General features: G+C 34.3%; 1 protein-coding gene across 16 annotated transcripts in view; it reads right to left on the bottom strand.

Annotated features, from left to right (window-relative positions):
• SOX5 (SRY-box transcription factor 5) overlaps window positions 1-26044 on the bottom strand; it is a 985042-nt gene that overhangs the window by 361803 nt on the left and 597195 nt on the right. The window contains exon 1 of one of the 16 annotated variants that reach the window (XM_032349926.1): window positions 23261-23527. The exons of the other annotated variants lie outside the window; for them this stretch is intronic. The gene's annotated coding sequence lies outside the window, so the exon portion shown is untranslated. Of the gene's footprint in view, window positions 1-23260; window positions 23528-26044 lie in introns of those variants that run through there. 16 annotated transcript variants of the gene reach the window in all.

The following is a 26044-nucleotide window of genomic DNA, read 5'->3' as shown; positions in this document are numbered from 1 at the left end:
TACAGCTTAGGGCATATGACGTAGATGTTCTTTAAAATGCTATGAGACTATCATAGAAATGTCTAATTTTAGATTGTAATTTTAGTCAGCAATACAGCTGAGTTCTTTCCTATTCTGTTTATTAAAATATAGTTGATAAGAAATTTCACTGATTAACACAATCCATTTACCTATATCACCAAAAGATCTGTCAGTACGAAAAAACAAAAACTTTAAAGGTATTCCCTTTACAAATCCATAAAAGAAAAACTCACAAACAAAAACATCAAAACTTTAAAGCTGGAATCTCACACTTCAATAATGTTTACCATTTACCAATTTTGTAGGTGCTCTGCCATATTTTCTGCTGTTCCGTAGTATTTCCCTTGAAGCTTAACAAAGGTCCAGCTGTATAAACCAGTTCTGTCAAAGAACATAGTTAAGGGATGGATAAAACAGGGAGGGGTGTCTTACTGGCTGACCACTGTCTGAGCTTATGAGGATAAAGGAGCCTTGGTGGAGAAAAGTAATCATCCATTGCTTTTTTTTTTTTTTTAACCCTAACCTCATTACCACATGCTAAAACATTTTTTTTTCCCACTACCCAAACACCCTATTCCAATTCCCCGTGACTGAAAGATCTTTGTGTTCCAAAGGGGACAGATTCCTCCCCAATATCCTTTACCTTCCTCTTCTTGTGTTTGTTTGTTTGTTTGTTTTGTTTCATTTTATTTGTTTGTTATCATGATTTTATGTTTATGGAGGCAAGATCCTTTAAAGACTTCCGAAAATACTGGCTTCCTCTCCATTAAGCTATCCACACACAGTTCCCTGAAAACATTTTTAATGGCTAAATAAGCTTACTTGTTTTGGATTCCTTTTTACCAAAATATTATCAACAGCTTTCCATCACAAGATTGTTATTTCTTCTAAGGACTCCAGAAAATGATCTATTCCTTGAAAAGGCAGTAAAGCATATATAATTGAGGTGGGATGTGTATTGAAACCCAGCATGTATCTTAACATTTAAAGAATGTTTCCATAAAATCCTTACTTCAAAGAGGGTCAGCTACACGCACATTCTGAGTGTGTAGCAATGTGAGATAGGGTCCAGAAGTCTGAAGGCAAGTTTAGAGTGAGCTAATTAATCCTCTCAAAACCTAGTTCTCATGTGTCCAAGAACACCAAACCGTAGGGAAGATGTTCCAGAGATTTAAATATGCATTTCCTATTTTCAAGTTTGTCATTCTTACATACTCCACTGACATTATTTATAAAGGACTGAAGCCAAATCCCACTCAAAGAGAGCTACCGTAAGTGCGCTGGTTAGAGAGTCAGCGGAACACATTCAATGCCCCAGGAAATCCCTGGGCAAGTGCCACCAGAACTCATATGGAGACAGCATATCAACTCCAGAGTGAGTTCTATTTCAGGGTGTCCTTTGAGGTTGGGACAAATATTTGAATTTTATTAAATCCTCTATTTATCCAAAGCCTGCGGCAGCTGCACTGGAAGCCTTCTTCTATACTGCCCTGTCAATGACCTACAGGGATTATCCTTTTTCAGATGGAGTAAAAGAGGATTCTTTTACCCATCTGTATACTTTTCTCTTCAATGTGAAATGTATACTTAAAATACAAAATGTACTTTCTTTAGAGTGAACTATGAACTACCATTGCATTCAGAGCTACGTCTTCCTGTACCCATGGCTGGTACAGGTACTAGAGCAATAGCCCTTCATACTCCACCTTGCTGCAGGTAGCAGCCTAGTTTTGGAAATAGTCAAGTCATTTTCTTCTAATAAATATTTCGTTCTTACGAAACTATCTGAACATGTCAGAGTTTATCAAGCCAACACCTACCTGTGTCATAGTCAAATTATCATACAGAAGAAACAGAACGCAGAGACAAAAAAAAAAATACCCCACTGCAAAAGGGACCGATGTTTAAAATTCACTTTTTTACCATCATGACCTTCTCACCATGTCTTTCATTAAAATACTTACTGAACTGCCCAGAAATACAGATAATCTGTCCAAGTTTTACAAGGCCCACCAAAACATTATTACTAAAAAGAAAACTAAACCACTAAAGATAGCACTATCCTGTGATGTCTTAAGAAAACTAATACTAAGTAAAATGATTACTATATAGAGACCAAATTTCTCAATATCAATACACTTTCCAAAGAGAATATTTTAATTACACTACAACATGTCTTCACGTTTATAAATTTTTTACTTAAATGAGTAGCAGCATCTTAAATCTCCTCAAACGTGTCCTGTCTTATGTTTTTCTTCCACCTCTTTGCATTCTTATTATTTTAAATGACTTATTAATAAAGGCTTATAGTGATTCAAATATCTATAGAAATACTTTCAAGATAATACATGTCTCTTATTTACATCTCCTTGCAAAAAGCAGTAAGAATAATAGTATTGTGGGAGGCATCTAAAGACATTTTCTAGGACATATTTTTTTCCCTTGGGTTTCAGAGAAGTATGAACGACTCTCATTAATTGTGCCAATTAATTAATTAATATGTGCCAATCACTGAGCTAGATGCTTTGCATGTATTTTTTGTCATCATAACAACTCTCTATTGAACTAGAGACTTAAATGTAAGAGCTAAAATCATAAATGTTTGAAAGGGAAACAAGAGTAAATCTTCAGGACCTTGTGTTTGACAATGGATTCTTAGATTCGACACCCAAAATAAAAAAGTGACAAAAGAAAAAATAGATAAATTGAACTTCCTCAAAATTAGTTTTGCACTGCACATAATACTGTAAGGAAAGTGAAAAAAAAAAAAACTAAAAATGGAAAAAAATACTTGCAAATCATGTATTTGATAGGGGACTTGCATTCAGAATATACAAAGACTCCTAACAACCCATGTGTGTATATATACATACATATTTATATAGATTTATAGATAATTTATAAAGAACTATGGTACAACTCTTATACTAAAAAGACAACGATCCATTTTTTTAAATGGGCAAAATATCTGAATAGACATGTACTCAAGAAAGTTAGCAGAAATCACCCATAAGTATTCAAGAAATATCCACTATCATTAGTCATTAGGAAAATGCAAACCAAAACCTCAATAAAGTACCTCTTCTCATCCACTAGAATGGCTAAAATAAGAAAGGTCAGACAATAACAAGGATTGGAGAGGATGTAGAGACACTAGAGCCATCTTGGATTGCTGGTAGGAATGTAAAATAGTGCTGCTGCTTTGGAAAACTTGGGAAGTTTCTAAATAGTTAAACAGAAAGTTATCATAGGGCCCAGCAATTCTCCCTTCCAGGTTTACATCTAAGAGAAACGAAAGCATATGTCCACAAAAAACTTGTACATAAACATGCATTGCAATGTTATTTGTAATAGCCAAGGGAGTGGAAGCAACCCAAACATCTACCAGTTGATGAACAGAAAAACAAACGGTGCCATACCCATGCAAGACAATACTGTTTGGTTTAAAAAATGAATGCTGCTACATGCTGCAACATGGTGAACCTAAGTGAAGGAAGCCAGTCACAAAGGACACACAATATATGATTCCATGGGTATGAAATGTCAAGGACAGACAGATCTGTATATACAGCAGGTCATGGTCATCTAGGACAGGGAGTGCAGTAGGGATGGAAGAGAATGAGAAGGGACTGCTAATGGACACAAGATGGCTTTTAGAGTGATGAAAATATTATAAAATTAAATTGTGCTGACACTTGCACAAGTCTGTGAATATACTAGAAATCAGTGAATTATATACTAAATGGGCTTGGTATAATAATCTCAATAAAGCCATTTTTTAAAACTACAAAGTAGACATTATTGCCTCCATTTTATCTATAGAAACTGGCTCAGAGCTGTTACATAATTTGATAAAAGTCTCACTGAACTAGAATTTGGAGCCAGACCTGACCCAAATATCATCACATTTTCATTATGGAACATCTTTTTTTATGAAGGAACTTAAATATATGCTTTAAAACTGATTTTTTTTCTCCAAAAAGTTAGAAGTATATTTATCATTTCTGTTGCTTTTATTTGGATACAAGCTTTTATGGAACATTGTGGTTAGACCTACATTAAGTCAATGTCCTTTTTTTCTTTTTTCTTCTCCTGACATTTTTTTCATTAGTTTTTTTTTTTTTTTTTTTAAACACACACTTTGCAACATCATCTTTTTGGAAGCATGATAAGCAAATGTTTAATGATTGTTCTAAAAGAAAACCACTGTACAGAATCACAACACATTCCTAAGGCACTCAGGGCACATAATGTTCTATTCTTCCTTATCTTCTCAGTGGTAGGTTATCAATTTCTACATCGATTCTTACTAATTTCTTCATTTAAATGTTTAGAAAAAATATGTGTTATCTTCCTGTCATCATAGTTCAATCTGGAGGAGTTTAATCCACTATATCACTCCTGTGGGCACAGATAAAATTTTTAGGAAGGTAACCTACCCTCCAGTTATCTTCAAAAACTTCTAAAAGATCCCCAATCTTTGGAAGTAATTTACAGGATAATCTCCAAAATAATTATCACCAGGTGTTAATTCCATCTTCAGGACTCAAGATTAATCCATTTCCTGTGATATCAACTATTGCTGGTGTTAGCTGTATAATCAACTTTGAGAAAAAATACAGAGCAGAAGCAGAGTGGATAAGCTGACAGTATTCTAACATTTCCTTTTTCTTAGTAGTTTGTTTACAAAAACATTTACACGATTACAAAAGTAGAGCATGGTCCTCAGTTATTACTATCCCATAAAATATTTTAAGATTTGTTTCACTTATGATAGTAGTTTGAATTGATTTAGGTCAATTCAGCACAGGCTTAGTTAAATCGACATTGATTTGCCTGGACAAGTAGCTTTAAACCAATTTAGAACTCAGTGTTTCCTTGAGGTGTATGTATCAGGAGCAACTGTTTCAATTGTTAGTCCTTTAAAAATGATTTAGGCTCTACAATGGTGGAGAACAAAGAAATGAGTCAGAGGAACGAGGCGCAGACATTTAGGCAATAACAGAACCATGAACTATGTAAATGCAAGCGTGGAAGCACGGCAGCTTATTGATTCCAAAGGACCCAGATATTTTAACAATCAATTACTATTATCATTACTAATTAAAGAACTGTTTCTAAAATCTGCACTAGTAGTTCACAGTGATTCATTTTTATCTTAGTTTAAATTAAGCACAACTTTTGTACTGCAGTAAGTAATCTCCTTGAAAGTCCTAGATTTAAATACAGAAACCTCACATCCTGGTCTTTATCTCCATTGCTGAAACCCATCTAACAGACTCTTATATCCAGAAGAGACTTTTTAACCAAAATTGAAGAGAATTTACTCACTTTGGATTTTGAACCTCATGGGTTCTCGGTGAGCTACTGACTTTAGATTGTAAACTCCTTGAACCACAAACAATTTCCTTCATTTTTCAATCTCATGCACGGTCTAGCACAGGGCATAATAAACCAAACTGGAGGTAGGAGGGTAACAGTTCAAAGCATGTGCCCAGAGTAGACAAACCTGGGCTGTCTTACTTAGGCTATTTCCCAGCTCTGTGACTTTGGCCATGTTACTTAACCTCTCTGAGTCCCTGTTTTCTCACTAGAGGAAAGATAAATAATGCATTATTTGTACATTTTGAGGAAAGTAAATGAATACCAATAAAAGCATGCAGCATTGTACCAAACACATTATACGTACTTAATAAATGTTATCTATTCTTATTGTTGTTATTTGGAATTCAATTGAATTGAACTGAATCTAATTTAAACCACTCAAGTGTAAAGCATAGTTAAGGTTAGGATATGACACAATCTAATTAGCTATGAGAAGCCATCTGTGTTTAATATATTTGGACCTATGAAAAAGAGCCAAGAGTTATTTTAATATTTCTATACAGCCAAAATTTTTATTTTTGAATAAAAAAATAAGATTTAGAACTCACTGCACAAGGCTCAGATTTCTGAATCTTGCTGGAAAAGTGAGTAATCAAGTTCTACTTACTATGTGGCATTGCAGCATCTGGGACCTTCAAATAATTTTAATTTCAATTTGAGTTAAAAGAAGTCACTATTGAGTGACATTGAGAGCTATGCTAGCAGTCTTCCTACTACTGACATACTAAAATTTCATCCCATTGCTAGAAATTCAGAATATGGCTTTTGCTGACATTTACTGCTAAACAACTTTTATAAAATATGTTCCTTCCACCTGCTTCTTGAGGGTAAGCTGAATCCCCTTAGGATAAAGGCGAGTAGGACATGTTTTATAAGATTCAGTCACTGTGAAAGTTTCATTAGAAATTGCTATTCACATAAACAATTTCCCCATTCTGTGTGTAGGACTTAAGACTTCCAAACAAAGAAATGGGTTTCTATTGTACAAAATAAACGTAGAACACAGGTGCCTCGTATCACTGGACTTGCTGCACTTGGTATTGTAAGGAGCTCAGTTTGCTTTATATTGATACCTAGCTTTGTTTTGTTTTGTTTTGTTTTGTTTTAAGATTTTATTTATTACCTAACAGACAGCGAGAGCAGGAAAAGAAGCTAGGGGAGTGGGAGAAGGAGAAACAGACTCCCCAGCTGAGCAGGGAGCCTGATGCAGGCTCGATCCCAGGACCCTAGAATCATGATCTGAGCTGAAGGCAGCCACTTAACAACTGAGCCCCTCAGGTGCCCAAGAATATTTAGCATTCTTGACACATAGTCATATGTGGCTGAACATCTCCTGTCACGTGTATCTAAACTAGCTGAGCGTCATGGATTCCTATACGAGCACAGTGATACCTAGCACTTTTTACAGCCATCTGACTGCAAACCTGAAGATAAACCCCAAAAGGATAATTTTCGAAAATTCAAACCATCACAACAGTGAAAGGAAAAAAATAAATAGAATTTCTTTCTCAGTCTACGTAACTATTTAGCTACTAAAAGTTGATTAATATTGTTCTTTCTCTCTACATTATCATCAATAATTTTAACTACATCCATTCTCAAAATGACCATGTAGTTCACCTAAAATCATTTTGTATTTCTAATAAAATGTTCTAAAACAAACACGCCAAGAGAAAACAATTGAGGTAGAATGCTCCGTCAATCATTTGGCAAAAGAAAATCAATCGAAAATGTGCAGTTCCAGGTAGATTTCAGCTGGCTACCACCAAAAAGCAGACTGAGATAATAGCCACTTCAAAATAGAGTGATGTCAAGATAGTTTAAACACCACCAATTACTTGCCATATGGACTATATCCCCTCAGCTCATGGAGTATTTAGAAACTATTCAGAATTAATAAGCACTGCTGTCACAGTACTGTCAAGAAATGTAAACCCTTATTCATATTTTGGAGGTACTATGGGTAAATATAAGAAACAGTGAAGAACTATAATCTAAGGGGAAATCCATTTAAATTACATTGTCTGTTGAACCTCAGTGTTAGCAATGTCGTTTTTAATTGCCAACACTAGGTAAACTAGGTTTTACTAAAAAAAAATAATAATAACCAAGGTAGCCTTCCTGATTCTTGGAAACCCAAGGAATACATTATTAGAATTTCCACTTCAGGGGCGCCTGGGTAGCTCAACCAGTTAAGTGTCTGCCATCAGCTCAGGTCATGATCTCAGGGTCCTGGGATTGAGCCCCACATTGGGCTTCCTGCTCAGTGGAAAGCCACCTTCTCTCTCTCCCTCTGCCTGTCATTCTGCCTACTTGTGTTTTCTATCTTTTTGTCAAATAAATAAATAAAATCCTAAAAAAAAAAAAAAACCTTTAGAATTCCCACTTCAGTGTTAACAGGGGTCTCATTCTAGGAGCCACCACAGAAGTTCAGGCCTTAAACGTTTTTACCAACTTGTGTATTAATTTCTGTCTCTATGGAATGAATATCTACAAAGAAGTGTTAATTTCTAACATTTCATAGATGGATGTGTGTGCATGTGCACACATGCTTTGGATGGCACACCTAGCTCACTATACAGATCAAAGAAAACCGTTGAAAGGTAACCTTCTGCTTGTCCTATTTTTTAAAGATTTATTTTAGTAGACAGAACCAGAATGAGAACTATTCACTCATTTAATATTTATTGAGTGTCTACTATATGCCAGCATGAGAAAGCTGTACTGAGAAAGCTAGTAAATAAACAAATACTTATGAAGCTATATAATATACAAAAGATTTACAGATAGTGACAAGAAAATAAGAGTTAAAAGCAGACATTAAGAGAAGCTACATTTAGGCTCAGTGTTAAAAAGAACCTTCTAACTGTCAGAGCCACCAAAAAAAGAATTGTCTCTTGAGATAATGAGATTCACAACACTTTAAGTCCAAACAGAAGACAGATCATGTATCAGAAATACTATAGAGAAGATTCACACATATCTCTAAAAGTTTGGACTAGTTGACCATTATGGTTCTTTCCAATCCTGGTATTTTATTCTTCTTGACAACAATGGATATGACTTTCCAATACTTATATTATGGTGTATATGATGTTAAGCACCAGAATTGCACTGGTCTAAGGCGAGAGTACAAAATGTTGGAAAATAGAAAATATAGTAATATTGGTTCCATGAGAACCAATTAATTGGACATCTATTAATTGTGGATAATTCCTCATGATATGGTAATTGATAGACTATTTTATAAATTATATAGTACACTTTCCTTCATCTTAGAGATAATGTTACAAAAACTGACAATAAGTTAAATGAGTTATAGTCTATGACTGGTGGTAGAGCCAAAGTTATTAATCTTTCATTATTCTTCTTTTAAGCCATTCTCAAGCATTTATATTTAATATAAATATAGGCAGTCATATGAACACATTATGTGCATATTTTATGCCTACTAACAATACAACTCTATTACTTTCCTTGACTTTCTGTTTTACCATTTTCTAATGAGTTTTTAGGTTCTTTTATCTAGAAATTTTTCCTTACTCAAAGTATTTCAAAGCATATGGTTCTTAAAGATTTCTAATTTGGGGTAACATAGGCATACAATTTTAACATCCTCTCTTTCCTCTAAGTGTCACATAACCTTCTACTACAAAGATAGGACTAATATCAAGTCTTAAATTGTCAATTAAAATACCAAAGATCAGTCATCATCAAAATCTTAAGATTAACCAAAAACTCAAATAAAAGTTTCCCTTATAATTCATCTCAGGTAATGAATCCGAGTTTTTGTTGATGATATTTCTAGGAGTAAAGATTTATTATATACTGAGCTTCTGCTATCTTTGATCCCATCTTTCAAATGTTTTGTTTATATTTCAGGAATTATATACAAAGAGAACCATGCTCCCTAAGTCATCCGTTTTAATATTTTATCTAAAAGAGTCATTATAAAAAAAAATTGAACTAAAAATCAGTATTGATTGCAGAAAGTTACAGGAATCCAGAAAGGCATTGGCCAGGTAATATCGTGACTAGAGAACATGGCTGTGCAGATGCCTGTGCTATGTGGGGGTCCTGGTGACGGGCCCACCAAAAAGCCTGCAGAACAGATGCTCAGTCTAGAGTGGCTGCCGTGACCTTGCACAGGCTCATGGTCTTCAGGTGGGAATGCCGGCCCAGTGTGGCCAAAACATCCAATTATAAGGGGGGAAAAACCATTTTGGACCTTTATGGGAAATGTTCAAAATTGCAATGTCAGTAAAACCAAAAGAAAAGCAGCAAACACCAACAGCCAGTCTATCAATTTGTGACCTTTAAGGTGAATATGAGAGTCATATTAGAACTGATATTAGAACTGCTGCAGACTATCTCAGTGTTGGCTGTCACTTCTGCCATCATTCTTTTACTTAAATATGAAATTAATTAATGTAGCTAATACTTATGTAGCCTCTAACAAGCCCATTAAGTGAAATCTATCTCTATATCTGCCTACATAGCTACTGACCTACCTACCTAGGCATCTTCACAATGCCGCAAGTCATCACTGTCCCTGTCCCTATTTGTGGCTGAGGAAGCCAAGGAAGGGAGGTAGAGTGGCTTGCCCAAAGTCACACAGCTGGTAAGTAGCAAGAGAGGATTCAGTCCTGCGTCTTTAGCTCCAGAATCCACTACACTGTTTCTATTGCAAATACCTCCTATGCACATTAAATACAGAAACTATCTTTCAGAGAAGGCAAACCTACCAAAAAGATGACTTATATTCTGGCAAATATATTTTTACCACTTATGAATGAGTAAGACAGCCCAGAAAATAGAATTTCGATTCCAAAATCTTGAAACCTTTGGGTGACTTAGATGGTTCATCATTATACTGGACACTAAATTGTGCCAGAAAAGCCTGTACACATGATTAGTAGCCTCTGTTCTAAATCTGATCTATTGTCTGTAGCCCTGTTGCCAAATATCGGCAGTCATTAAATCAACACTCTGTTTGCCTAAAAGTCTATTTACCTACAGCATATTCTCTTCTCTGAAGAAATTTCTCTCCTCTCTGTTAAAGAAAAAAAATTAAACTATTAGTCGTAAGACGCTTCTGAACAGAAATCTTTTAGTATAATAAAGACTATTCTGCCACAAACAACAGAAAAGAATCCATATCTCTAATGATTTGCCGTTTAAATTTAACTTACTTGCAATACAATTTCCTAATTCCTAAGTGTTATTTGTAGTTTACGTAGAGATGACCCTTAGTGCATTTCATATAGAGATAAACTTTAAAACTGCTCTAGTCTCTAAGGGCATCTGGAAGTTTACCCAGGGAATTCTCTAGATTAGTAATAGACTGATTCTAAAACAAAATTCCCAGCTTGAACCAATGACGTTTTTGCTTCTGCTACCTCTTTCCCCATTTTGATTTGGATTTCAGTTTGAGAAGAGGAATCACAACTTGTGCACAGTTTATATATAAGTTGGAAGTAGAAGCATCCTAACTTTGTTTCCACGTTTCTTCTCAGGAAGAGCAAAAAGGAAACAAAGAGAATGCCGCTGGCTTGATCCAGGGACCTATCCCTTATAAGATATGCCTGCCAAAAACCACCTGTAAGTGGAAGAGAATAAGTATACTGATGGGCAAAATCTGAAAAATCTTACCTAGACCTAAATCTCCACAGTAACTCTGAGGGTCTCCAAATAAGCAGCTGTTAAGTATATGAACAGTAGCATGATTTAAAACCAAAGTATCTTGTTTACTAAGATAAGGCCTATAAATAGTATTAATAAAGGTGAATAATATGTGTTGTAAAAAGAATATATATAAGTTTTAAAACAGATAACTAGGTAGACTTACTCTTTAAGATTAACAACTTTATAAGGACAGAGACCATGTATATTTTCTTCACTTTTATATACCTTGAAATAACACGGTGTCTGGCGCACAAACTATTTGTTGAGTGACTGTCTGAATACACAAAATAATTCTTCCATCAACATTGCTTAAAGAATTGCTAGTACAGAATCCACCTAATATACCTTTTTAAAGGGAATCGAAGTTAGAAGGGCTCTGTACTGCCAAGGAAGCCTAATAAAAAAAGTACAAAAATAATCAACAGGAGCAGTGCATCAATCAGAGGAGGTCTGATCATGATTAAATAAGAGCATTTTAAAAACCTCAAATTTCCGTTCATAAGTAGAATTTAAAGCAGCTGTTCAGTCCTAGCACAATGTCTGCCCTAAGAATTAAAAAAAGAAGAAAAAGAAAAAAAAGCAAATCATGGCAGCAGTGAAACTATTGCTCTAAGACTTCAAAGTTGATATGACCTTTAAGAAAAAAAAAAAAGCTAAAAATACAAAGGGACAATTTTACATTTTCATATTGTGCTGCAGACAAGAAGAATCTGGTATTACAATGCTGGGGCCTCTGTTTTTCACATGAAGCAGAGGTGTTTCCCTTAGAAGCAAAGGTCTTAGGGGACATGTCTGTCACAGCAGTTATTTTCTGTTTCACTTGTTGGCAAACTTACATTTCAAAACAACAACAAAAACGAGCCTCCCCAGCTCCCTGTAAACCAAGGAGGTAGAAACAAAAAATATTTCAAAGCAAGAAAGCAAACAGACTGTGAGGACTGAAACTCAGACCAAAGGCATCTGCTCTCCAACTCACACTCCCCACAACCACCCAGCCTTCTTACAATCTTACAGATTTTCCTAAGAGATGTTGCCATTTTAGCTTTGTTTTTCCCTAAGTTCTGGCAATACCCATCACTGCAGGGAAGGCAGCAAAGCCACTAGCAGAATCCAAACCGGAAAACAGAAAAGCTGTTCTGTCTTTTCTTCCCCGCCACTCCATTACTAATTTATTTTTTCCAAAGTAAAACTCCTTCATTCTATCCAAAACGGCAATCACTAACTTCCAGCATATAACAATTATTTCATTAAGGGCAAAGAATACAGAAATGATTACAGTCTGCAGGGCTACAAAGTGGACTGGTCGACATACTGGACAATTTCCTCTTGGGCTCCCACTCTTCTCAGAGAGAAATCACTCTATAAACCGGCTAGTGTGTTCCTCCTTAAAAAAGGACCAAAGCAGTCTTTGTTTTCACCCCTTTCTAGTATACCTCCTCCTGAATCCCACCCAACGTGTTGGTTGCCAACACAGCTTCCTGTTCAGACCTGATAGAAAGAAAGAACGGAAGGAAGAAAGAGAGGAACAAGAACAAAAGGTCTAATGCCATGTTGCCACTGATGATCAATATTTCACTGGGAATATAAAAATATTACTAAGATTCTTCAAAAGATACTGTTTTCAAAATTCTCCCCACACACAGCGCTTATATTTTTTTCCCTTTAGATTTAGAATGAACATCCCACAAAATAAACCCAGGGTTTTGTGTCAAGAAAAATATCTCTGTTTGTATGATTACAAAGAAAACAGGAAATCTGCCTGCCTTCATGGGTCACTTGTGCCTTACCATATATTTTATGATTTATTACATTTAGCTTCATGTGCATAGTTGAAGTTCAAACTTCAGTCTTTACAGGATATTACAGAGAAAATGAGAACCTAGAGATAAATGATAATTTCCACAACATTCATATGTGTCAGGTGTCACATAGATCCTACATTAAAAAGGTTTAAGTTCAACTGCCATTAAATCTATATTGCTTGAAATTTTAACCCAATTCAACAAGCATTTCTTGAGTGTTGATATTGTGCCTGGTATAAGGAAATAAAGATGAATGATTCTTAGCAGATACGCTCACGATCTAGTGACGTCACAATCCAGTGAGACGATATAACTAGGGGAAACACCATAAGAAGAGGTGGAAAGAAGTTCCAATGGAAATCATGGAGGGAGTACTTGACTCTCTCAGTCAGTGAGCAGGATTCAAAAGGCAGACAACACCTCAAGGGAAACTTCCAGGGTGAGGTTATGCTGAAGGGAGATGGGGGAAGCCCAGAACTGAAAGAAGTATGGAGTGATAAAGAGGAGCTAGAGACAAGGGAAGGAAATGGGAATCAATAGACTTAGTAGCTAGACAAATGGCATGGTAAATGGAAGGTCCGATTTTAAGGTTTGTTTATTCAACAAACATCTCTTGAATACCAAGACTATGTTTCACATTGGAACATGAGGATGTTGCAGAGTTATAAATTATTAAATTAAGAAGTGCCATGACCAAAAGGTACATTAACATAAAGCCCATCATCCAATCCCTGCCCCAAACCCAAACATCAAAGCTTTTTCATTGCCTACAGAATAACAGCCCATCCTGAAGGTCAGGGCCCTCTCTAACCTGTCCTCCTCTTACCTGTTTTATACCCTGTATGGCAGTCCCACAAGATTCTTGCCACATCTAAGCTTGAGCATGATTATATGGTTTGGCACGCCAGTGCTCAATCATTCAATCTTACGCCAGGTGCTCCAAGAGCCTACAAAACCTGAAGGGCCTGGTTCAAAACCAGCATCTTTGGATAATCTTTCATCTCCATGGTTCAAATGCCTTTTTCCCTTCTTTGAGCTCCCCAAGATTTTGTGTGTATCTACTACAGTTATTGTATTACATAGTCCTGTGATGTTTACATGAACTTTTCTACTGTTCAAACGAAGGCTGTTGAGGGAAGATATATTTTGCCCCAAATGTTGCCTTTAAAAGTTTTGCATTTAGTACCTGTTCGATGAATATTTACTGAACTGTACCAAGGTAAACCATTTAGGTATGTTTATAATTTTTTTAATGATCTTAAAAAAGTTTAGGAAGGTAACAGAAGTATCAAAAACATGATATGAAATTAACCTGAGAGATAAACCCACATGAAGCATTGTTTCCTTCATACAAGACATTATTATGGGGCCACTACTCCCTTAGCTTGTGCAACCATTGTGGCAAGACTTTCCTTTTTTTTTTTTTTTAACCCAGAATCTGAACACCAAAAAATTATACAGGGAGGTATACCGAATAAAATATTTGAAGCTAAATTTGTAATTCTTATATAATTTGACAAATTAAGGTGAAATTTTAGTGAAACACCAAAAATGCTAAGGCAATTACTCCATGATGAGTAAAAATGATACACATTTAAACCAGGTGCAGTGGAGAAATATTGCAACATTTTTAAGATCTATAACTTGTATTCTATTGGTATCCTATCCTTCCACTTGTTATAGTCCTTAGAAAATAAAGTAGTATTTGCTAAAATATTAAATACAAGGGAAAGAAAGTTCGAAAAAGCATGTATCAAGGAGGGGTGCCTGGGTGGCTCAGTGGGTTAAAGCCTCTGCCTTCGGCTCAGGTCTTGATCCCAGGGTGCCTAGGATCAAGCCCCTCATTGGGCTCTCTGCTCAGCAGGGAACCTGCTCCCCTTCCTCTCTCTGCCTGCCTCTCTGCCTACTTGTGATCTCTGTCTGTCAAATAAATAAATAAAATCTTAAAAAAAATGTATTAAGGAATTCACAGACTGAATATAGCAGGGAGATCTTCTAAATACTCATATTATTACTATTGACTTCAGGTTACCTAATAATGGATAGTTCAACATGGTCAACATTGCCAACCAAAGAAAAGCTTTTTTAAGCTTTATACAGCTTAAATCCACATAGTTTAATTTCTTTTACTCTTGTATCATGAGCAAATTGAATAAAAAATCCAAGTCGGTTATTTTTCATGTATCATGCCATTAAATTAATCACAGATTATTACAAATACATTACCATGAATTTTTGCAGTTATCATCGCTATATACTGTTCTCATAATATCCACAAACCATAGTTATGACCTCATACATTAGCACAATATTTTGGCTCTCTATTACAGGTAAAATTTCGTTCACATACAATGCATACAATGCCTTGATAATTCTCTGTGTGTTATATTTGAGTTAATTTACTGAACAGAAATATTAGTGGAGAACAAGTGGTACACTGGTGATTTTTAGCATCTCCTTAATATCCAAATTATAGTAAAGTGGTTCATAGTTGGTCCTTGACATCATTTTCTATAATATTCCACTCATATAAAAAGAGAAACTTCATGTGAAATTTAAGAAAATAATTGGAAATTTAGTGGTAGGTGCCAGAAAAAGTATTTTTGAAATAAAAATTTTGAAACCCCGATCTCAAGGTCCAATTAAATCTGAAGATGAATAATAAATGTAAATGGTGAATGACAATTTGTATGTAGGAAACAGATTACAATGCTGTTTTAATTTTGAACAATATAACCACAATACAGTGTTTCAAGGTGAATATTTAACATCATAAATGATCTTACCAAAATGTATCTGTTTGATACAAAATTTTTTAGTAAGTAATGGAAATTTATTTGTTTATCCTAATTTTCCTATAAATAAATGCATCTCAGAAAGAAACTGACACGTTATATTTGTAGATGTTGCTCTGACAATATTATATATAATATTTTATTTCATTTAATGCAGCAATCTATGGTTAAGTATGATAATTAAATATCTCACTAGGAAGTATAACATGGCACCAAACAATTCAAGGGAGGCAGGCTATCAACAACCACCACAGACATACTGGTTACAGCTGCTGCATATCGGTCTTATAGGCTACTCATGAGGACACTGGCTCAGGAAGGGTAAACCACATGCCAGAGTTTTCCATATCCATAATCAAGGTGTTACTTCCACAACACTAGGAAGAGTTGCTATTTAAATTAATAACTAACTCATACTTACTTACTATAATATTTTTCTGTTACTGGCTTTGGGTGAGTCAAGAGTGGTACACCCTCACATTCTAGATTCTCTTTACATAGGCATTCTCAGTATTGTATTCAGTAAATGGGTATTTTAAGAAAGTTTCTCTCATCAAACAAATTAAAAAAAAGCTACATTAAGTGAGTTTTCATTCTTTTTCTATATTGAAGGACTTGTCAGAGCATGTAAAATATGCATCGGGAAGAGAGAAAAAAGATAGTAAGACGTGCTTTTTAGACAAGGAATCACATACATGGGAAAAGCAAACATTATAGAGATACAGAATCTTAATTCATAGGTTTAATTTACTTTTAACCAATGTTTCAATGAAGATGACTAAACTTATGGGTTATGTTTAGTATATTCAAAATTCAATGTTTTTTTTTTCTATAGCACTTTGTTTCTTTGCTTTAAGGCATTACCATATCCATTGTGTCCTATCAAAAGAAGCATCAGTTTGATGATCGATATAAGTGATTTTTTTCTTTTTTGCTCATACTCAAGAATGTGTGGGTAAGGTTGCCCATGAGTTCTGTTTGTCAAAGTACAACTTTGAAAAACCTGGATGAAAAGGTTCACCAACTTCAGGAGAGAGCAAGATGCCAAGAAATCTATTTCAAAAGGTCTTGAAATAGATCTGCATTATTTAATGGGATAAAGAACTTCCTGGTGCATGCCAGAAAGAACCCCATGATTCTTATCTATTATCTTCAGTACCAAAACGAAAAAGAAACAAAGACTCTGTTTAATATAAATAAAAACCAAATTAGAGAAATGATAGTTAATTTTAAGACCTGATTTTAAAAACTAAACATTCCTGGATTTGTTTTTCTAAAAGGATTATAGTCTGGGCTACATATATCAGTTTTATCAAAAAGTCTTATAAATTAGCAGAGTCCCTTTTCACTGCCCCCAACCATTTTAGTAACTATTCCAATGCACCTAAAATAAGCTCCATAAGCTCTTTGGAGGAGGATCTTGGTTCTATGATAACGTCTATGTGTGAAGGCAAGTAGGGTTATCCTTTCCACTGGAAGCATATCACTTCTGTGAAGAATTCATGGTATTTTAATAAAGGCACTCCCTCTTATTTTTCATCACTTTCTCTTTTTGTCTCCAAGTTGGCACCTCTCTTTCTCTTTTTCTCTAGCTCTCTCAGTCTCACTCTTGCTCATTCTCTTTCATCCTCATTTTACATACATATATATATACATACACACATACATACATATACAAGAAGGGTAGAAGACCCCAGATCTGAGACCATATATTCTTCATAATACTTTATTAAAATGACGATGATCACTATAAATAGTTCTTTTAATGTTCCCCTTTCAGCTCTCAAGCTATGTTAAGACTTAAAAAATCACTCTCCATTACTGTTTAATGACAAGTTATACTGTCTATATTTTGTTCCAAAGGGTGAATAAAAAACTATGATGTAAAAATTCTATCTCTGACAGATACACAAAATAGTACTTCTGTCTGATTTCATTTGGTCTTTGAGAACTATTGGTAGTCTGCACTAAGTGGCTTATACTTTAAGATTTCATGAGTAAAACCAAACTCTATTTACATCATTTTAAGTGTGTTATTATCATGTAGTCTATAAAACATAGGGATCCCCACAAACTCACAAAGCAGCTCACCTTGAAATTCATCAAGAGGGTCTCTAAAAGGGTTTTCCTGACACACCCAAAAGATGTGTCCATGAGATGGCTGTGAAATGACTCCAAATTTGTAATAGGAGCATGGAGGAGCCACTGGAGAGGACGGAACCAGGGCACCTAACAGTCATAGAGCTCCCCAGTGAAAACCCGTTGGGCAAATGAGGAAGGACAAGATGTTGCAGCATGACTCCCACAAGAAATAGGTAACAAAACCTGAAGGGAAACCAAACCAGTCCCCTAAACTACTGAGTGAAAAAGCCAAGAAGTCTGAGTAGAGCCAGGCACCAGGAAAAACACAGGACCTGCCCTGAGTCCAAGCAACCAAGAAAAGTGCGATCTCAGAGACTCATTATCTTTTAGCAGAAGACCCTTTCAAGGCAGAAATGTGAATTATCCTTTCCAGCCTTAATGGAGCTCAGAATTTGTGTGTGGCCAAAGAATTGTATGGGCATTGACAAGTCATCACACTTTAACTGAAATAGAACTCTATACTGGTAGAGCCCAGCTAACTGACATTGGAAAGATGTGTAAAACTTTTTACCTTTAATAATCTTATTAGACATGTGAATTTCTAAGCCTTTAAATAATGCTTTTGTGCATTTTAATTCTTTTAGTTAAAAATTGGTATAGAAAAATATACTTTTATTTATTATAAGATAATACAGTGTTCCTTGATTTTTAAATATTCATTCCCTAGGCAAAACAGTCATTCACAAGTAAAAAAATTAATGTTGGCTGCCATTGGGCAGAGACAGCATTTTCACTTGCCTGACTTTTAATAGAAAAAAAAAATTGTAGTTGTCTTTCTGACAATAATCTTTAAGCCTCCTAGCTCCATAAGCTAATAAAGTAGCAAGGAAGAGTTAGTAAGAAAAAAAAAAAAAATAGAGAAATCAAAAGGAAATGATCTGTTATATAGGTGTCTTAATTTCTATTACCCACTACTATGTTAAAATTGTCAATTCATAATCAGTGACCTGTCTTACTAATTGATGCAAATAAATATGATTATTATAATAGTTGCCAAATAGAAATTATGATAAATTAATCAGCTTTTCTTATCTGTCCCTTGTTTGAAAAACAAATTATAAATAGAAAAAGTGAGCATTAAAAATGGAGTAGTATTTCAAACAGGTACTATAGAAACAATCAGCAGAGAATTTGATATTATATTTGACAGACAGCAGCTCCTTAGGTAACATTGGCCCATTTCCCCCTAAATATGAATTACCCTCCCATTAAAATATGTAAAACCAATAAATTATATAAAATCCTATAAAAATCTTACAAAACTTTGTTACAGTATGGAAACAAACAGTTATATTAGACGATATAAAGGAAAAAACAACAAAAAAACAAAGCAAAACTATTAGCTTAGAAACTGCTAAAAAGTTAATGCTGCTCCTTTATCCACTAACCTTATTTTTTTCCCCATAATATACTGTTTAAATTCTGTATTGTGAGCTGAGTAATATTAGACTGCCAATTAAATTCAGGGGTCTTCAAAGTCGGAGTCAAAGTTCACACTTCATGGGACTGCCCATTTGACAAAAAATATCCAATACAGAATAGTGAAATTAAGACCACTATAAAAGAAAAAAAGAGAGAGAGAAAAGAAAACAAACAAAAAACACCTCTTAAGAACACGAATTCCAACTGGTTATAAATAAGGTCACTACAGAGAATATAATTAAATGGCACGTGTTGGAATAAGTAAAATATATACTTGTAAAACAATTTTTAATTTTTATTAACATATAGGTTTTCACCTGAGGATATCTAATACCTTTTGAAAACAATTTTTAGAACTGCTATTTTTTGAACCCTAACATAACATGACAGTTTGTACTGAATCAACAGAAAATGTTATATTTAGAAATTTTGCAGTTAAAAAAAAAAAGCATTGAAGTTTATCAGACTCCATCAATGAGCAGGATAATAACAACTTAACAGTTTACCCAAATTAAATCATTCTTTAGTGTTTTCATTTAATAAAAAGGCACAATCAACAGGCTGTTCAAAACCAAAACTTCCCTACAATTTCTCCACTCATCCTCATTCTGACCACACAACGTCTCTTTTCAATTCAAACCATGCATTCTGAGCTCCCTTTCTCACCCCTCACAAACCTTAGTGGAATGAAGGGCATTAAAAGTAAGTAAACAACCAATAAATGTAACTATGTTACTGAGTCATGTGGGGAAGAGGGCAACATGCAGAGAAAATGGCTAAGTTGTTCACATTGGTAAAGCAGACTTTGTTCCATAAACTTTCCAAGAACACTGGTAGAATGCTTCATTTTTCATTCATTCCACCCCACTTAAAATTTACCTGACTCCAGCAATTGGACTGGGTTATTTTTTGCTCTCACAAAATGCCATTTTTATTAACACATCAAGGAAAAATATAAATATGTTTAGCTTGATATTCTGACTTAATGTTTTGAAGATCAAACTCATGTAAACACAAAAGAAAGCTCTGTTAACCACTTACGGGGGCAGGAGGATGAAAGCTGAAGAAACTTCGCAACATAGCATCATGGCACATTTACATGTAAGAAATAAATTCAGGCACTTTCTGCCCTTCCATTGATCATACCATTATTAGGACTTTATATAAGCTGAATCCTCTCTGATAATATGGCCAGCATTCACTGGGTACATAAAATGACAAAAGGCAGTTCTGAGTTTTCCATAAAGTATCTCTTTTAGTCCCCAGAACAACCTTATGAGAGGTCTGTACTATCCTTTCTCCACTTCACAAATGAAGAAACTGAGGCAAGCACAGAGAAATTAAACTGCTTACCCAGGGGAACCTATTTTGCATCCCACTGAACAGGCTGGTAAATTAGGCAATCTTAATCTAGACTCCATACTCATGACCCATATGACTGTTAGGTCTGGAAAATTCTACCACGTTCATCTTCAATTTTTCACCCCTCCTAAAAAGAACTCTAACACAGACTAGAATTAAGCCCACCTTGTGTTCTCCCATAACACTCTGTACTTACTTCTGCACTTATATTTTCCTTTATTTATTGCAATTGCTTCCTTAATGTCTGTCTCCCACAGACTGTAAGCTTGATGGTGGCAAAAGCCATATGTGTCTTGTTCATTATTAAATTTCTAGAAGGTAGCACTTTCTAGTATATACAGAGTATTCAATAAATACTTCATGAAGGAAAGCACAAGTATTTTTAAATTGCTTTAAAAAATCTGTTCTTTCATGCAATTCAAAAATTTCCATTAGTAATTGAAAATATTGACAATTTCACTACCAACAATAATAGCTAATGTGTTCAGTGTTTACTATCCTAGGTCCAGTTCTAAGTAATTTAATTATATTCAATCTCTCAACAGTAACTGTAGCCACTGTTTCTTTCTTTCTTTCTTCCTTTCTTTCTCAGAAGAGAAAAATGAAATTCAGAGAGGTTAAGAACCTAGGTCCATATCACACAGCTAGTGAAATACAGTCAGGATCTAAACACAGGCACCTAGAATCTATGCTATACACTACCTTGAAATAAGGGCAAGTAACAAGCTGCTAAATTCTCACTTTAAAGAGATTTGAAAATGTTGGCAACAAAAAACGATCTCCATTCTATGGACTTTAAAAAAAAAAATCTTAACCTATCTTTATTAAAGTATAGTGGTAGAGTTAAAACAAAAAAGAATAGCCTGTATTTACCTCTATTTTTCCAAGTTTTCTTAGAATCTTTAAAAATATTACTTCTTTTACTTTTAAAAAGATTACTTTTAAAAAGATGAGAATGGTGAATGAAGAATAAGAAAAAGAGTTGAGTTTGTTTTGACATCTAGCATTTTTCATAAAGAGTAACATTGTAGTTTTAAGTATGAATTCCAACCTAACAAAATATACAGTGCTTTTACAGTGCTACACTATTACATAGACATTATAATCAATATTTTTAGGTTATTACCTGCAAAAAATTTAGTATTCATGTCCAACTGCAGAGTAGACTTTATGGATAAATTGTAGCTGTTTTTCTATTCTCTCAACTACTAGTACCAAATAGCTTTATGCATGACAAATCATATGGCTCAGAGAACTTCCTGATCACAGATTAGATCTATTAAAAATCTAAGCCAGTTAAAAAGAAATCTCCATGAATTTGGTACACCAAAATTTGAACTCGATAGGTATCCACTTCTGACAAATCCAATTATAATCTTAAGTGATTTTTAAAAGGACGACGTTCCAATAACTGTCTTAAATCTGTATCTAATCTGAATTTAATCATGAGGATGCAATCAGACAAATTCAATATTGTGAGATACTATGTGAGACAAATGACTAGGACTCTTAAAAAATGTTGACGTCAATGTCAAGACAAAAAGATGGAAGGGTACTATTTACAATGAAGGGAGACCTAGAGAGATATGACAAGTGAACGCAATACCTAATTCTTAACTTGATTCTGATTTTAAGGATGGGGGAAAAAAAATCTACAAAAGGTATTATCAGGACCATTAGGAAATGTGGATATGGACTATATCAAATAATACCACTGTATTAATATTACATTCTTGGATGTGCTCATGTTACTGTGGGTATGTTGGAGAATGTCCTAGTTCTTACAAGTGTTAGCCTGCAATGTGCTTGTAAATGAATCAGAAAAGAAAAGAAAAAAAGTAAAAGCCTAAAATTAATAAATAACAAAACCTGGTGAACAGTATAAAGTATATGAATGCTCACTGTACTCCTCTTTCCACTTTTCTATAGATCCAGATACTTTTTAATAAAAAAAGAAAAAGATACATTAAGAAAAGTTCTGTATTTGAATAACTGTGACATTTTTTTGGTGACTAGGGAGTTTTCAGTTGCAGCAAATGTAAATTCAAAAATATTCTGGGCTTGTGAGTTAGCTTTGTGATCTGTAAGTGCCTACATGTTGTCATAAAGAGCAGCTATCAAATAATTATACCTAAACCCAAACAATCAATTTTGGTAATGCTTTAAGTTAACAAAAGGTAAACAGTGATACTTTTTAATGATTATTCTCATATTAATAACATGATAAATCATAAAAATCTCTTTTATCCTACACTTTTTCCTACATTCACCACTTCCTCCTGTTCTTTTATTAATACTTATGTGTACCTTTATCTTGCTGAACAAGTGATTTACATAGTAAGTATTCACTAAATATTTTTCAATGAACAAATCAAGATGGGAATGTTTCTGTATCTACATCACTTTAAATGCAGATGTGTAGAGATGATTAAGTAAGTCTTAATGAAAGCATATAAAATCTTCTGCTAATTTAACTCATTTAGTCAATCTGAGATGATTTTTAAAGTTAATAAACCCAGAGGACCCAGTGAGATGCTGTATTGTTTGAGATCTGCAAAAACAACACATTTATCAAAGTGGACAATTAATAAGAGACAGCCTTAACATGCTTCAGATGAAGATGATCCCCACTGCGTTGTACTATACCAAAGTCTAGGGTCTCAATGGGATGATTTTCGGGTCCTCGAGCAGATCCAAAAGTGTTTCCTGAGGAAAATTCTTGCTTTGTCTCTATGACCTCCTAAAGCTAGAGTCAATTTAAGGACAGAAGTGGGAGTGCCCTCAATCTAGGCAAGAATACAACTCAGTCAAGAACTGATTGTTCCTTATCTCTTAGCAACCGTCTGGATGTAACAACTGTTATTTAAAGGAGATAGTTTAAGGGACATGTTAGCCTTTTCTTAGATCTCTGCCAATATCCTTTCACCAGGAAATCTACATACCTGGCAAACATTAGTTTAGCTACTTATAGAAATGCCTTCCTTCACTAAGTTAGTTATCATTCAATATTCTTTCTCTTATCTGGCTGTACTAAAAATGGCAATGTAAAGAATGCCTTATGAATCTTCTACAATACTTCTATCGAAGACAACTTAAGGAATCATAAAACCAATGACTCTTTCACATCAGGGTCCCCCAAAACAACTGTGATTACTGATAAAATGGTAGGTGTTTTGTGTTGTTGTTTTGTGGGGTTTGTTTAGTTGTTGTTGTTGTTGTTGTTGTTGTTGTTGTTGTTGTAGTTTTGGCCAGAAAATGATAATCATTAACCTTATTATGACTGTCAGGTTACAAAGAGTATTCTTAACCAATGTTTTAGAAAGGATTATCTTCCCTTAACTACTTATTTATGTGCACACAAACATTAATGTGTATATGATGTACATAATATAGATATAATATATAATTTTATAATACATGTATGTATCGTTATATAACAAATATATGTAATACACATGTATAATATTAAAAAAAGCTAAGAGATTCCATGACAGAAATATTTTCCTTTAAATATTTTTAATCCTTTTAGGAAGTACTTGAAGTTCTAATAAATCCTGTACAAACCACTGGTTTCAATATTATTTATTAAGTACTTGATGTTTACATATCAACTTATAGTCCAATGTTATTTGCCATATTATGTGAAATATTCTTTAACTTCTTTCTATATTATTAAAATCTTCTCAAGGTTAGTTTCTTATGTAAGTAGTAAAGTACTTAAGAGATGGGAATTATTATATCCCCATTTCACAGATAAAGAAATTAAGACATGGAAAGTTTATGTAACTTGCAAAACTGACACAGCTAGTAAGTAGCTGAGTTGTAGAATATATTTAAACAGTCTGACTCCAAAGCCTACCCATAGTTATATAGTTTCTCCGTAGTATGGTATTAAGAAATCAAAGCATCCACCAGAAGCCTCAGCCATATCTATATATGGAAAAGCACTTACAAGATCAAGACCTAAATCATAGATTTAATATAGTTTTAATTCAAACCTACATTAGCATACACTATTTTAATAGTAAAATTGAGAAATCTAATAGAATAAAACCATAAGGTTCAATCTTCATTCCCAAATGCCTTGTTGTCCCCAGGAATCTACAGTCTTTTTACAATCACATTCTTTTTCCATACCTGCTGAATTTTCTACTCAAAATTACCAAAACCCTTGCCCGCTACCCTATAAAAGCAGTATGTCCTGACGACAAGTGAGATCAAGGATTCCCATCCTATTAATTATTAATATCATTATTTACCAATTCATCACAAGGTTTTCCATATTAATTTCACCACTGAAGATGTGAACAGCGACATATTTAAAAATTACTCTATTGTAAGGAGGCATCCTACCCATTACGATAGCAAAAACTAATCAGAGATAAACTTTCTGAGCAGAGCTACTGCCTGTCGCTAAAGATATTATTTCTATAAGAAGTCCACTGTGAAGGACTTAATAAAGAGACGTTTGAGAAATTTTACGTAGTTACACTTCTCAAAGGAAATTCCTTCTATAATGTGCACTGGAAATTGGTATCTCTCAGAAACAGTCTCAAGAAACCCTTAGTAAGAAACCCTTTATATAACTGTCCATGTGTCTGGATATCCCCTGTCTAGCACATTGCCCTGTGCCATGTATGAATGAATTCATTCAGATTGGAAAAATCAGAAGTCTGGAACACAATCATTGTATGCTATTTATTTACAGTGTCTGATTTTTTAGTAATATTTATTCATCAATGAAAATAATGCTGGTATTACATCGTAGGTATTTGAAATACATTTGTTGAATGCATGGATAAATTTCTGCAACTTAAGTAACAGATTATAAAGTTCTAGAAACACTTTGTTATCTAGATCAATACTCCAGTTTGATGGCTAAGAGTGAGTTCTTTGGAGCTGGACTGTTGGGATTTGTATCCCAGCTCTGCCACTTGTTACCTGGGAAGTTAGGCAAATCTCTTTCTTTCATTTTCTTCGTTTGTGAAATAGGGATAACAAATGAGATTTCTGTGAGGCTAAGGCTGGCACAGAATAAGTACATACTGAATGTCAGTGCTATCTTTATATCTATCTCTATTAGTATATCTCTATATGTATAGAGAAAGAGCTTGGATCACATCTTGTGGGTCAATTTTAGAAACTGTGTGTAGTATCAGCTGGGATGCAAAAGGGGAAGGTATTCCCACCCAACCACAAACTTCTTTAAACCCAGTGCTGAAATGACAAATATACATGGTGGCATTTCAAAAAGTAAATATAATTGTCCTTTTAAACATATAATCTCTAAAATAACCTATACAATCCTTAAGCAAACATCTCTTCCATTCTAATTCCATGGAAATTTGAAGAAACTGACAGAATTCATTGGATAAATGATATAAAGATCTATGTAAGTCAGTGTTACTCCCAAGGTTTTTTTAAAAAGTG

Source organism: Mustela erminea, chromosome 6 (assembly GCF_009829155.1).
Source record: "Mustela erminea isolate mMusErm1 chromosome 6, mMusErm1.Pri, whole genome shotgun sequence".
Lineage (NCBI taxonomy): Eukaryota > Metazoa > Chordata > Mammalia > Carnivora > Mustelidae > Mustela > Mustela erminea.
This window is presented reverse-complemented; position numbering and strand designations above follow the sequence as displayed.